The 13,376-nt window shown below is 38.1% G+C and overlaps 1 pseudogene; it reads left to right on the top strand.

Moving 5' to 3' along the window:
* Window positions 1-304: 304 nt before the first annotated feature.
* LOC149001053 (UDP-glycosyltransferase 73C12 pseudogene) lies at window positions 305-2,089 on the top strand (annotated as a pseudogene).
* The last annotated feature ends 11,287 nt before the right edge of the window (window positions 2,090-13,376 follow it).

The raw sequence follows: 13,376 nt of genomic DNA on the forward strand, positions 1-13,376 counted from the left end.
GGTTTGCGACCATCTTTATTTTTTCTGGGACATTGCAAATCACTTCTTGGTGATTAGAGCTACGTTGGTCAACTAATCAGTATGTGAGCACTTACGTCACTAATATCATCACTTGGTTTGCCATCGTGGTCCACCACCAGCTCTTCATGCCAAGCCGTAAGCCACAGACCAGTCTGCCTGATCTATAAATCTCACCACCACCACTACCAAAAATTTGCAAGTGCTTGCTTTCGAGGATTGGTTCTGTGGACTTGATCAATTTGAACCACTCTGTTTCTGTTCCAGATTTTTTTGATCAGTAACCATGTGTTCTTCCACAGATCACTGTGAGCTCCACTTCATTTTGATTCCTTTCATGGCTCAAGGCCATATGATCCCAATGACAGATATCGCCAGATTGCTCGCCCAACAAGGCGTCTTCGTCACCATAGTCACTACCCCACGTAATGCTTTCCGGTTTGAGTCAATCATCGATCAAGCAGCAGAATCTGGGCCGCGGATTCAACTTTTGCAGCTTCGTTTTCCATCTACAGAAGCTGGGTTGCCAGAGGGGTGTGAGAGTTTCGACAATATCAGTTCACCAGATATGAAGATTAATTTCCTCAACGCTGCAAGCATGCTTCAACCAGACTTAGAACAATCTCTTCAAGAAATGGAGCCACGCCCAAGCTGCTTAATCTCTGATATAGGTTTCCCATGGACTTCACAAACAGCTCTTAAGTTTGGAATTCCAAGGATTTACTTCAACGGCATGTCCTGTTTCAGTCTCTTTTGCAACCAGAACTTAATCCGTTACAGACCACATGAGAAAGTTGAATCTGATTCAGAGTTCTTCGCGGTTCCAGGTATGCCTCATCATATCGAGCTTACAAAGGGTCAGCTACTGGGTATAGTTCGTCAGGATAATCCTAAGTTCCTAGAGTTCCACAGAAAAGTCAGAGAAGCTGAACGAACATCTGATTGTGTTGTTATTAACAGTTTTTATGAATTAGAACCTGATTATGTAGATGAATACCAGAAGCTTATGGAGAAGAAAGTCTGGTGCATTGGACCTGTATCACTATACAACATAGAGAACTCAAATAAGGCTGCCAGAGGTAACAAAGCTGCAATTGATGAAGAACAATGCTTGAAATGGTTGGATTCGAAAGACCCAGCTTCTGTCGTTTATGTTTGTTTTGGAAGCCTCTGTCCTTTGGTTCCTCCACAATTGCAAGAAATTGGGTTGGCCCTGGAGAGATTGAATCGCCCATTTATATGGGTGATCAGACAAAGCAACAACAATAAACCATCAGAAGAGTTGGAGAAATGGTTAACTGAAGGGGGTTTTGAAGAGAAGATCAAAGGAAGGGGGTTATTAATTAGAGGTTGGGCGCCACAAGTGCTGATCTTGTCGCATAAAGCTGTGGGAGGATTTCTAACACACTGTGGGTGGAACTCAACACTGGAAGGAGCAAGCACAGGTGTTCCTATGATAACATGGCCTATGTTTGCAGAGCAATTCTATAATGAGAAGCTCATTGTGCAGATTCTGGGGATTGGAGTAAGGGTTGGTGTGGATATGCCTTGTAATGTAATGGAGGGTGATAAGGTTGGAGTGTATGTGAAGAGAGAGCAGATTGAGAAGGCCGTTAGGGTACTAATGGATGAAGAGGAAGGAAAAGTTATAAGGAAGAAAGCTAGAGATATCGGGGAGTTGGCAAACAGAGCAATTGAGGAAGGAGGTTCTTCTCATCTCAACATATCACTCTTCATTCAAGAGATCTATCATCTCTTAGGTCGCAAGGAAACATTCAGAAACAGTCAAGTAAGTTAACTTGTAATGGAGATGAGCAATGATAAACAACTGCTCGGCTCCTTGGACTGCGAGAATGGGTTTAAGCATAAACCCACCTCTTGCTAGAATGGGTTTCACTGCACCGGGTTGGATACCCGGCCATTCTGGGTGCAAGCATTTGTTGTAAAGAGCTATTGTAGTTGCTAAGACCTCAACTGCACTCAAACAAACACTTTCATTAGCCAGATTTTGCATGTGTAAATGTGCTAAAGAGAGAGGAAGAGGGTACCCAGTAGGCCAGTACTTACCTGTAATGTAAGCTAAGAAAGCAGTAAGAAAGAGCAGAGAAAGAAGAGGTCTCATGGTCACCTCCATTGTTGAGCAGGAGATGTTTAAAGAAGAGCGATACAAGACTCTTACAATGTGAAGATCCAGTTCTGCTTTAAAATCATGGGACAATGGAGGAATGGGTGAGGTTTTATGGATTAAAAACAGGGAAGGTAAGTTCTTTGACTGAGATCTTCGGAGAGCGGGGGGGGGGGGGGGGGTGTTTGGAAAAAAGTTTCCTTTTTATTAGTTTTCTTCACTTTGCAGGGAACACTAACAAGTTAATGCTCTATGAGATTCCAGGTTCTTTGTTTTCCTCTTTTGCTGTGAGAGTTATGTAAGGTGTTTGCCCAACTCTCGAGGCTATCAGAGTAAACAGTGCAAGCACTTAAGACAACAAAATATTCGAATTCACATGGGAATTCAACAAATGGACTCTCTCTATAAAAGAAGGGAGAAGATTTTCTAAGGGCCTGTTTGGTTACAATAGCCTGGAGATTTCAAATCTATGGAGTCATAATTTTTAAAATAAAATATTTGGTTGTGGAATGAAATTTGTGGATTCATCTTAAAAAACTATTTGATCGACGTAATTTTTGTGAACATGCAAATTTATAGCTTTTTTGAAATCTCTGAATTTCACCCCTTACCTATAAATCTACAGATTCGCGTTTCTAGTGTAAAAAGGTGAATCTCTAGATTTCATGAATCTGGAGATTTTTACAACCAAGCGAGTATAATTCTCAGATTCATGAATCCGGAGATTTGAAATCTCTAGATTCAAGTAACCAAACAGGCCCTAAGGGGTTGTTTGGTAACGATTCTGTCCCAAGTTTCTCAATTCGGCACAGAATGCATTTTTTCTCAATTTGTTAAATTTGGCACATAATCTATACTGAAATTTTATATGGTTGGACACTGATGAGCACGTTTCTTTAGCAAAATTGACACAAAATCTTGTATAGTATGTACAAAGTCAGAGTACAAAATGGGTACGTTTTTTTTTTTTTTTTTTTAATAAAACCAAAAGAAAACTAAGCTAAATACAAATAACACATAAATACATCAAAACCAAAGGAAAGATCACCAAAGGCTCCATCTATTTATAAAAAAATGGTTTTCATTATTTGTCAAAAACAAAATTAACAACATGAATCATGATGGAATCGAACCATCATATCCTAGAAACTTTCTAGGTGTTCTTCCATTTGAGCTAAGGATTCTCACCTACAAAAACACATGTTGGATCAATCCAAAAGAGTCCCTATTATGAAAATAGCCATAAAATAAATAATTTTCTTTTATGAAAAACAAAAGGTTAAGCAAAGAACCTATTTCTAGTCATAAAAGAAACATTATTTTTCCAACAGTAGAGAATAGCCATGACTTCCAACAACAAACCCAGTTAAATTGCACTTCAATTTTCACAAATCATAAATGATAAAACCACATCTTTTGCAATGCTTAAGATTTAGAAAGCAACTCATCTCCATAAGACAAACAAACAATCATTAACAACTAAAACACATCAATATCTTAACCCAGGCTAAAAAAAACCATAATATAACTTGCTAACACTATCTGAAATTGGAACCAGAAATTCAGTAGCAGACAACTACATCTACCTAATCTATTCACATAAAGATGAACATTAACACTAAACTAAGAATAACTTTATAGAATGAAACGACATGGTTGAAGTTCAGAGGAGTAGCTTGTGCATTCAAGCTACCTTAATCCTCAACCACCCCTTCATGAGAGCCATTCAAGCGACAAGAACTACATAGAAAACATGAACAAACTTACACAACACACTTCATGAACAAGCATAATAGATGATTTCAATGCATGTGATTCATATATTTTTCATACTAGGTCTTCAATGGCTTCCAGCAATGCTTTATTTTGCAATTTCAAATCATCCACACTCTCAAAGAGTGGTTTATTAACATAGCTAGTAGCACTGACAGCAATACTAATGTTAACAACAATATGACTTTGAAGACTTTGGTAAATTGCAGTTAAGTGTTATTTACACATCCCATCGAGCAGGTCCAGAGAAACTCTATTTGGAGATGTTTCTAGTGGTTCATAGCATTTTGTTCTTTAGGAAAAACAATATACACTTAAGGTACAAGGTTAATTCATTCAATTTAACCACTCTTGAGCAGATAATAAAGCAGCAATGACGCAGAACTTCTCCTATAGGCCATTGTGCTAGTTTTTGAACTATCAAGATCAGATATTTTAGAGTTCTGAGCACTAGAATTAGTGGGCAAAGCTTGCACATCCAAACATGCTTATGTAGTTCTAACAATTGTGTTTAAAATTCAAGACTTCATAATCGAGGAGGAAATCAATACTAGAACCTAGCTAGAGTTCAAAAGAAATAGACTTTGAACAATTCCTTCACACATTTCCATTTGTTCCTTTAGAAACACTAGATATTTAAAGATGTGAATTTGATGTTTAGTAAGTTGAGATGCCTTTGTTGAAAACTAACTCTATAACAGTATAAAAAAATGAGTGAAAACTACAATTAACAATCACATGGACGAAACTAGGATAGATGTGGTTAATAAGGTTGCTTGCAAAAAAGATAAGATGATAATTGTTTCACTATCAATGAAGAAAGCATGTGTATTTTGACCTAAGAGTACTTAGCCAAGAAAATGAGAAATTAATTATATATAGCAGCACATCAATATTAGGTTTTTTTAAAGGTCAAAAGAACATCAATAACAATCAAGGTGATATCCAAAGTTTTGTAAACCACACAACCAAAATTTCTATATGTAACTTTAGTTATCCAACAGTTTCAAACAAATGAATTGACAGATACCCACCATTAAACCAGGAAAGCCATTATTCCCTAGAAGGGATGTCATAGGACTCCTGTTTTGGGGCACATTATGCCCATAATTGAGCTTAAGTAATCTGATTTCACAGGTGTTTCCCTCTCTCATACCTATTTGTTAAAACTGTTCCCGAAAATCTGATTTATGTATAGCTTTCATTGAATCATGTGGGTAAACTTTATGTGCAAGTGGTCCATGGTCATGGGCATTTCAAGCCTAATAGTTTCAAGGATAAGCAGAATACAACAATAGAAGAGCATGCCCTGCAAACTATATATTCCTATTTTTGCCACTATTAGATTGAGAACAGACATTAAAGAAGCTATATGATACTTTGGATGAGGATTGGATATGTTTTGAGAGACATTGAAGGTATATATATACTTTGGAGACGTTAAAGAATCTTGTAGTGAAGGTATTCTTTTCCCACTGTATCTCTAAGTCCCATATCGGGAGTATTTGTTCTAATTTTTCATCTCTTTTTGCTGTTAGGAACTGTTGCTGCAACTGTTACTCCGCAACATCTTCTTCTCAATAGGAACTCATTGTTTCAAGGATGATTACAACCACATAATTACTGCTTTCCAGTATTGAAAAGAGAGATCCACAGTGTGTTTCTTTTTGTATGTTAAAGAAAAGGAACGACGTATACCAACAAATATGATAATATGCCACAACCAAAAGAACAACCAACAGTTTACAAGATGGGAAATAGAGTAATTTTTGCAGTAGAAAACATGGGTGTACCCACTGGATAAGCACAAATTAACCGAAGTACTATAAAGGGCTATAGACTATGATAGCGGGAGCTGCTGGACACTTCAAAATAGTATCTACAACCCCAAATTTGGCTCCACATTCAAAGGTTTTAAGCATAAAAAAGGGAGAAAAACTAGAGAAACAAAAATACGAACCATACAACCATCCACAACCATGAGATAACATAAATCAAACGCAAAAAAGAGCAAATGAGAATAGAAGAACCACCCCTTAAAGTTCAGAATCAAACATTACATATAAAAAAAAGATGGCTTGAAATACCTAAATTGATATCAATCTATATGAAACCAAAAGCTTCAACTTTGCGATCAATGGTGAACTCCTTGTCTTCGTGTTTCGATTCTTCTTCGAAGATTTTCGTTGAGGGATATGGTGGAGAAGAGAAGAAGATAGTCGAGGTAGCGTGAACTCGTTTTAAAAATAGAATCTCGTCGATAGCCCTTCGTTCCGTCAAGGAAAGAGCGTGCCCATGTGTTTTGACAAGAAATGCTTCTGTGTCAGAGAAGCTCCAATTTGAAGTTTCTTGTTGGTATAGAATTTATGTGCTAAACGACCCTGGTTTAGCACGTTTTTCCTGAACCAGCACACAAAAGTTGAACCGATTTATCATACATATTTCTACTGATTTTTGTACTAAATTGGGAAAATGGCATAGAATAAGTGTGTGAGAATCGTTACCATACAACCCCTTATTGTACATCTGTGAAACTCATCTGCTCAACGCATTTTCTAATGGAGTTGGAAGTCAACTATAAACAAAATTTTAAGTCTCTGACACCATGAGGAACCCAATGGTGGCGGTGGGGGTGTGCTTTTCTCTTTACATCACACTGCCCGAACTGGTACCAGACAAGAGTTCTCAGAAAAATGCTATTGCAATTGTTGTCGTGTAATAGACTATTAAGATCCACAGGTTTCTTTTTTGGGTTTTTAAATGGCAAATCTATGAATGTATCAATTGTTATTAATGAGTCCATTATTGTTGCAAGGTTACTGCTTGATTACCCCCAAAAAAAGGGATTATTGCACATTTTGTACTTATTGCACCTGTGAGAGAGAGAGAGAGAGAGTAGGGAGACCGGACCACTTGGAGTCCCATCATATGATCTTTCGCAGTCCAAGGAGCAGAGCAGTTGTTCAAGTTTTGGGTAAATCTCCAATTTGAACAGATTCTAGATTTTTGGTTCAGTTCAGAATCGGATACTCCAATTGGAATCAAGAGTCTTTCCTATGATGAATCAAATTATTGATTCTTACAGCAATCATGAGATGGCAATTGTACCTGTATTTAAGATTCATGTATTGATAAGTGTGGATAAGATTTCCTTAAAAAAAAAAAAAGTGTGTATATATGGAAAATGTGGACTAAACCGGATGGTTTCGGGTATTTCTTGAGCAGATCTCCCAAAATAGAAGAAACTAAGCTAGGTTGACATCATGGTGGCAGCCCTTTTTGTAAAGAAACCAAAGGAGGTCTCAAGTTTGAACTTCCATCCATATAAGAAACCAACTGGGTTATTTGTTTTCTATCTCATAATTGTTTATGCATGAACAAAGTAGAGTAAGCTTGCAGTCTCAGTTGGGTGAAGGAATGGAATTACATGCATGTTACTTGCTCTTCAAATTAGCTGCGGTTCTCGTCATTCTATTGTCTCTGTTTTCTTGTTGCTCCATTGCTGGAATTCCGGCACAGTCCGATGGTGGTCCGCAATAGCCATTGAGGGCTAGAAATTCGTCTACTCCAAACATAGTTCCTACTTTTCCAGTCCAGACACAAACCCAGACCTGCTCAGCCAACTTGCTCCCATGCAAAGTTTTAAGCGCCACCTTGAATTTGCAGACCTGCTGATTGATATTCATCATATCCCCCTCCTCTGTCTATTTTATTTTCTTTGATCGTATGGAAGGTTTTGAATATGGAAGATATGAATTCGAGTGAATTTTCTTAGTGGGCTTCGGAGGCACGTATGGCGTGCCGTAGTTCAAGCATCCATTCCCGATCCCAATGGCACCCACAAAGCATTACAAATCTATCGGTCATTTGTAAAACCACCTTCTATTTGCAAAACCACGAAATGAATGATGAAGACATGTGGAGTTTTTTTTCAAGACATGTGGAGTTTTGGTAAAGCCACGTTTATCATTGCTTAATCAGGGGGTGACACAAAAAAAGTGGAGGCTATGGTGAGTTTTATCGTTAATTAATACATAAATGGATCATTTTGATGAAATCTGTCCAGTGCATATTGAATTTTTGGTTTAAACAAACGAGTCGATATCCTACCGAAATAAGGCAAATATCTGTCGAAATATCGGCGAAATTCTCTATTTTGTCAATTTCTCCATTTAGCGAAACAGTGATATTTCGCACCTTGGTTCTAATTATGGTGGAGAGTATCTATAACGGTATCCATTGCTTGGGATATTAGGGGTTGTGGTATGTGACACTGCTTACTGATGTCCCCAACACTATCATGGTTGTTGGATGACATACCTAGGGAGTCGAGATTGCATGGTTAGGTACTCACACATACTACCCTTTTGGTAGGGGTATTGAAGCCAAATGAACCATGATGACGGTGACGTGACTCTGTCTCATCCTACAACGGTAGCCAGTCCGTGCGGAGATTCAACGGTCCACTGTTGATCATGAATTGGCAAGGTTGCATATGTTAGGGTTTGGGCTCATGGACATCCAGGGAGCGGCTGGGAGTCGTGAGGGGTCATGGAGAGCATCCACCCCCAACAATATGTGGATGACCATAAAGTTAGGGAATGAAGTCCAACAGCTGTAGCCAATCCATGAGGATTCTAATTTCTAAGTAGAGAAGGATATTGAATAGAGTTGGTTGGTGCCATAGGGGAAGTAGCTAGACTACATGTAGAATGTTGTTGTATGGCCTTGCATTGGATTAGAAACCCTGACATGCGCCAGTACTCATGCCAATGGTCGTGGTGAGAGAGTGTAGACCTAAACCTAGCCATGGTTGATTGATAAGAACTAAACCCCTTGCTCGGGATCCCAACAGAGGTAACCAGTCCGTCAGGGATCAAAGTGACTAGACCTATCCCAGAGGAGGGCTAGTGTTTTATCTTAAAGTATGTCTATCATGTAGAGACTTGCATAGTTAGATTTATATCTGCATCCATATATTTGCATATAACCCTTTATATATGTGTTTACCCTAGAACACTGTTAATATATGTTTTCCTTACAGAGTTCGTCAGAACTCATTGCTTTTTGTATGTTGCATTATATTATATAGATGGTTATATTGGATCAGAAGAAGTTCTGTATGACTAGAGTGACTTCTGTGAAGAAGTCGTGGAGGCATCAATGGGAAACAAAGATATATATCATGAAGCCACATGCGGATGCATGGAATGTGTTTATAACACCCATTGATGGCAGGAGGAGGTAGATAGCTCTACATTTTAAGAAGTCATTGGAGGAGAGCTAGATAACTCCTTACATTGCTAAATTCGAAGAAAAGACCATAGCCCTCGAGAGATCTAAAATAATCAAACTGAATTAGTTTAACTTTTGCTTCCGCTAAACTTTATAATTTTTAGAACATATTACTTTATTCATTTTTCTTTGATTTTGATTCATCCTTTGAAGTATTTGGACTCTTGTAATACATTTCATTTGAATTATTTGAATTAACTCTTGTTTTTGACTATTATTGCTTGCATTTACTTATATTGATAGTAAACCGTTGATCCTATGACGGATCGCACCTACGGATTGTGGGACGGGACTGATACTTGCGGGTGGGGTGTGACAAAACCAGTCTCCATATCAGGTGTTGTTTGGCAAAAACCCGATTTATTTGATGCTCAAGACTTATGGTAGTGCATGTTACCATGGTTGTGTCCGTACGACAAGAAGCTTCAATTTCGCTCCACTCTATGTGTTTTTTGACGGTTATAGCAGCAATCACAAAGGTAACAAATGTTTTTATCCATTTATACGTCAAATGTACTTATCACGACAAGTGATATTTGATGAAAGTTGCTTTTCTTTTTCAGCAAATCAATCAGCACCAACCTTACGGCCAAGAGCACAACTAGCCCTCCCTTTGACTATTACACATCACCACCTCCTTCACAACCCACAAACAGACGTAAACCCAACTATACTCTATTTTAACCCAAGTCCAACCACTCACCTAAAACACAAATCCTAGCCCACTCGTCACACCAACCCCTCCACAACAATTACTTATCACCCTTAACCCACTTGTTACTAATCCCACAATAGAGCATACCCAGCCCATTATTCATCAACCCATCAAAAATACCCACCAAATCCTCATCAAATGACAACTCGGTCCAAATCTAGAATCACAAAACCAACATCTAAATTGAACCTCCTAACCACCAAATGGCGGATCCACATCCTCTATAATTCCTTTCCCTACAATTCCCTATAATTACCTCATAGGATTGTGCCACGTGGCATTTAAGTAATCCAAAGGTTATCTAATTTAAACTAAATTTGAATTTTATTTAAAGCCACCCATAAATTTGAATTTATTTAAATTCTAGTTTGTTGGGTAACCTTTGGATTACTTAAATGCCACATGGCACAATCCTATGAGGTAATTACAGGGAATTGTAGGGAAAGGAATTACAGAGGATGTGGATCCCCAAATGGCACATTCCTAATGCTCTATTGGATGACACTAATGACATGGAACCTACACACACATGCCAGTAAAAGCAAGAAGTGGAGGGAAGCGATGAGCGCTGAGTTTACTGTACTCCTACAGAATGGCACCTGGACATTGGTCCCATATCATCCATCTATGAATTTTTTTTTTGGGTAGAAGAGAGAAGGGTTGTTAGGTTTCAAAATCATTGACTCTAATTTGAGAAAAACCCAAATCTCAGAGAGCGGCAACCACCCTCAGAACACCCCATCTCCCTGAACGAGTCTCATGCTTGAACTCCTCCATCTATGAATTTGGTAGGTAACAAATAGGTTTATCGAATTAACCGCAGCTGTGATGGCTCCATTTCATGCTACAAAGCAAGGCTTGTAGTCAAAGGGTTTCATCAAAGAGGAGGTATTGATATTTTGAAACATTCAGTTCAGATGTGAACGCAACCACAATTCGAACATCTCTTTCCATAGCAATCTCTAGTGGGTGGACCCTCCAGCAATTGGATATTCAAAATGCATTCCAAAGGCACCTTACAAGAAGAGGTATTCATGGAACAACCACAAGGTTATGTTGACCCATCCTATCCGAACCATGTATGCCACTTAAAGCATGCATTATAAGGCCTTAAACAAGCACAAGCACTACGCTAGTCGAATCACAGGCTCAGAACCTTCTTGGTTTCAGATGTCACCATACGATTCATCTCTCTTTGTGCACACTTTCAAGATAAAAATCATATACTAGTGGATGACATTATTATCATAAGTAATGCACCTGACCATCTCCAGGACCTAGTCACTACATTGGGCAATGAGTTTGCCAGCAAGGATCTTGGCAACTTGCATTACTTCCTTGAGATAGAGGCAAACCGAAATTCCACAGGGCTTCACTTATCTCAAACCAAATACATCTTAGATTTACTTCATAGAGGGAAGATGGAGGAGGCCAAGCCCATGCCCACCCCAACCTCAAAATATCCATTAGTACCTAGATCTGAAGCACCATGTAATGACCCGACCCAATACATGAAGCATCGTCGGAGAACTTCAAGTATACTACACCTTATGTAGTTGTAATTCAAAATTCAATATTTGCATTTTAATTATAAATATAGAGTTCAAGTCACACAATGTGATGAGGAAAACTTGTATCAATTCTACAATTTTTTTTTTTATTTTTTATTTTTTAATCCAAGGTTCATCCAGGCCAGCTTGCGCGCATCACGACTACATCCTCAGGGGAGCTTTTTATATAATTAATAAGCCCCCGAGAGGATTCGAACTCTGACCTCCTATGTGGAAGCGTTGGTCTTTTGCCAATTGAGCCACCCCTCGGGGTTATCAATTCTACAATTCTTCCAGAAACCTTCTTGAAATCAATATCCAACGTGTTCTTGGAGTTAACATTTTTAATTTAGAATGGATAAAAGCTAGGTAAAGTTTAAGATCAATCAGCGCCAACCCAACTATTAGTGTAAATCAAGGGTAATTGGACTCACAGAACCCCCAGTAGGCTAGGGTTTGAACTGGGGATTTTCAAGCCTCGATTTGTCTAGGTAGAATGACAGTCCAATATCAATTCTTAACAATCAGTTATACTTTTTGAAAAGAATACTAGCAAAATCGTGGGTGAGAGAGAAAGGGGAATAATTTGAGAAGATTTAGGAAAATTTCAATGTCTGCTAACTACTACAAATCTACAATATTTTGCGAGACGTGTGAGAAAAGGGAAGAAAAAAAAAGAAGAGAAAAATAAGGAAATAAAATAAGAGATTTATGAAAGAATAAAAAGGGAGAAATTCATGGACCATAAGTTAATTTTTAATTAGAATTTAACTCAATTCCTTAAACACTTTTTATTCCTTAAACTAGGAGTTTAATGATAGCAAAACTCTTCGGAATCACCTCTATATCTATAACTGTAAAGTCTTTTCCCCTTTTCTTGGGGTGGAAGCAGTTTGCATTAACCGTTTATAAGTCAATCACGTCACGCAACTAGTGATTTAAACAAAAAACCGGTCCCGACCATGGGGTCAAAGCTAACCAGGATCTATGACCCAAACGTGGTTGAGCCGTATTCGATCGGGGTCGAATATTGAACCAAGACAGACCCAGTTCGGTACAAATTTTATTCATAACACCCTTACCCACAACCACACCACTAAAAAATACCACTCAAACAATTCTGTATTGTCTAAATCTCTAATTTCTCATAGCCTTCAATAAATTTTCATTTATATAAGGAAAAAAAATTCCGAAGAAAACAAATTTGTTGATGGGAAAGTAAGATTCGAAAAAAAACTTAAAAAAAACACACAAAACGCTAACGAAACAACACTTTTTTCTCTGGCTAGAGCAATACAATCACTGCTTCGCTCAGTGCAAAAACCTAATTCTAATATTGTGTTTCTAATTACTTTTAGAACAAAGCTGGATCAATACTGGAAAGCCCAAGGAGCTTCATTCCGAATTTTGGCTTCTTCTTCAGGAGAGAAATCGTTTTCTACATTGAACGTCTCTCGTATCTGTTCAACTGTTTTCCCCCTTGTCATGCTAGCTATGTTATCCGTGCCCAACTCCAATAATCCTGGAATGTTGAGAAAATTCTATATTGGTTAAGGCTTCCATTTTACTTTCTGCAATTTACTTTCAGCAATTATTTATTGTTCTCCCTTCCCCTGGATCCTTGATCAGAGATGCCTACAGTCGTGCTTCTCTTTGATTAAGGCTTCATTTTCCTTTTATTGCTTTGTTATTTACTTTCTACACTGTTTTTTTCCTTTAATATCCGTTCCCCGATCAGGTGAACTGTAAGCTACGGCAAAGGGTCCACGATCAAAATCATTATTATTATACTCCCCTTCCCTCGATCTAGAGCTTACACTCGGATCACTTCCCTTTTCCTTTTATTTTTATTGTTTGCATTTTTTTTCCTGTCTTTTATTTATGCATTGATTGTGTTTAA

The sequence above is a fragment of the Hakea prostrata genome, chromosome 11, assembly GCF_041222555.1.
Source record: "Hakea prostrata isolate BN-2017 chromosome 11, UWA_Hpros_2, whole genome shotgun sequence".
Lineage (NCBI taxonomy): Eukaryota > Viridiplantae > Streptophyta > Magnoliopsida > Proteales > Proteaceae > Hakea > Hakea prostrata.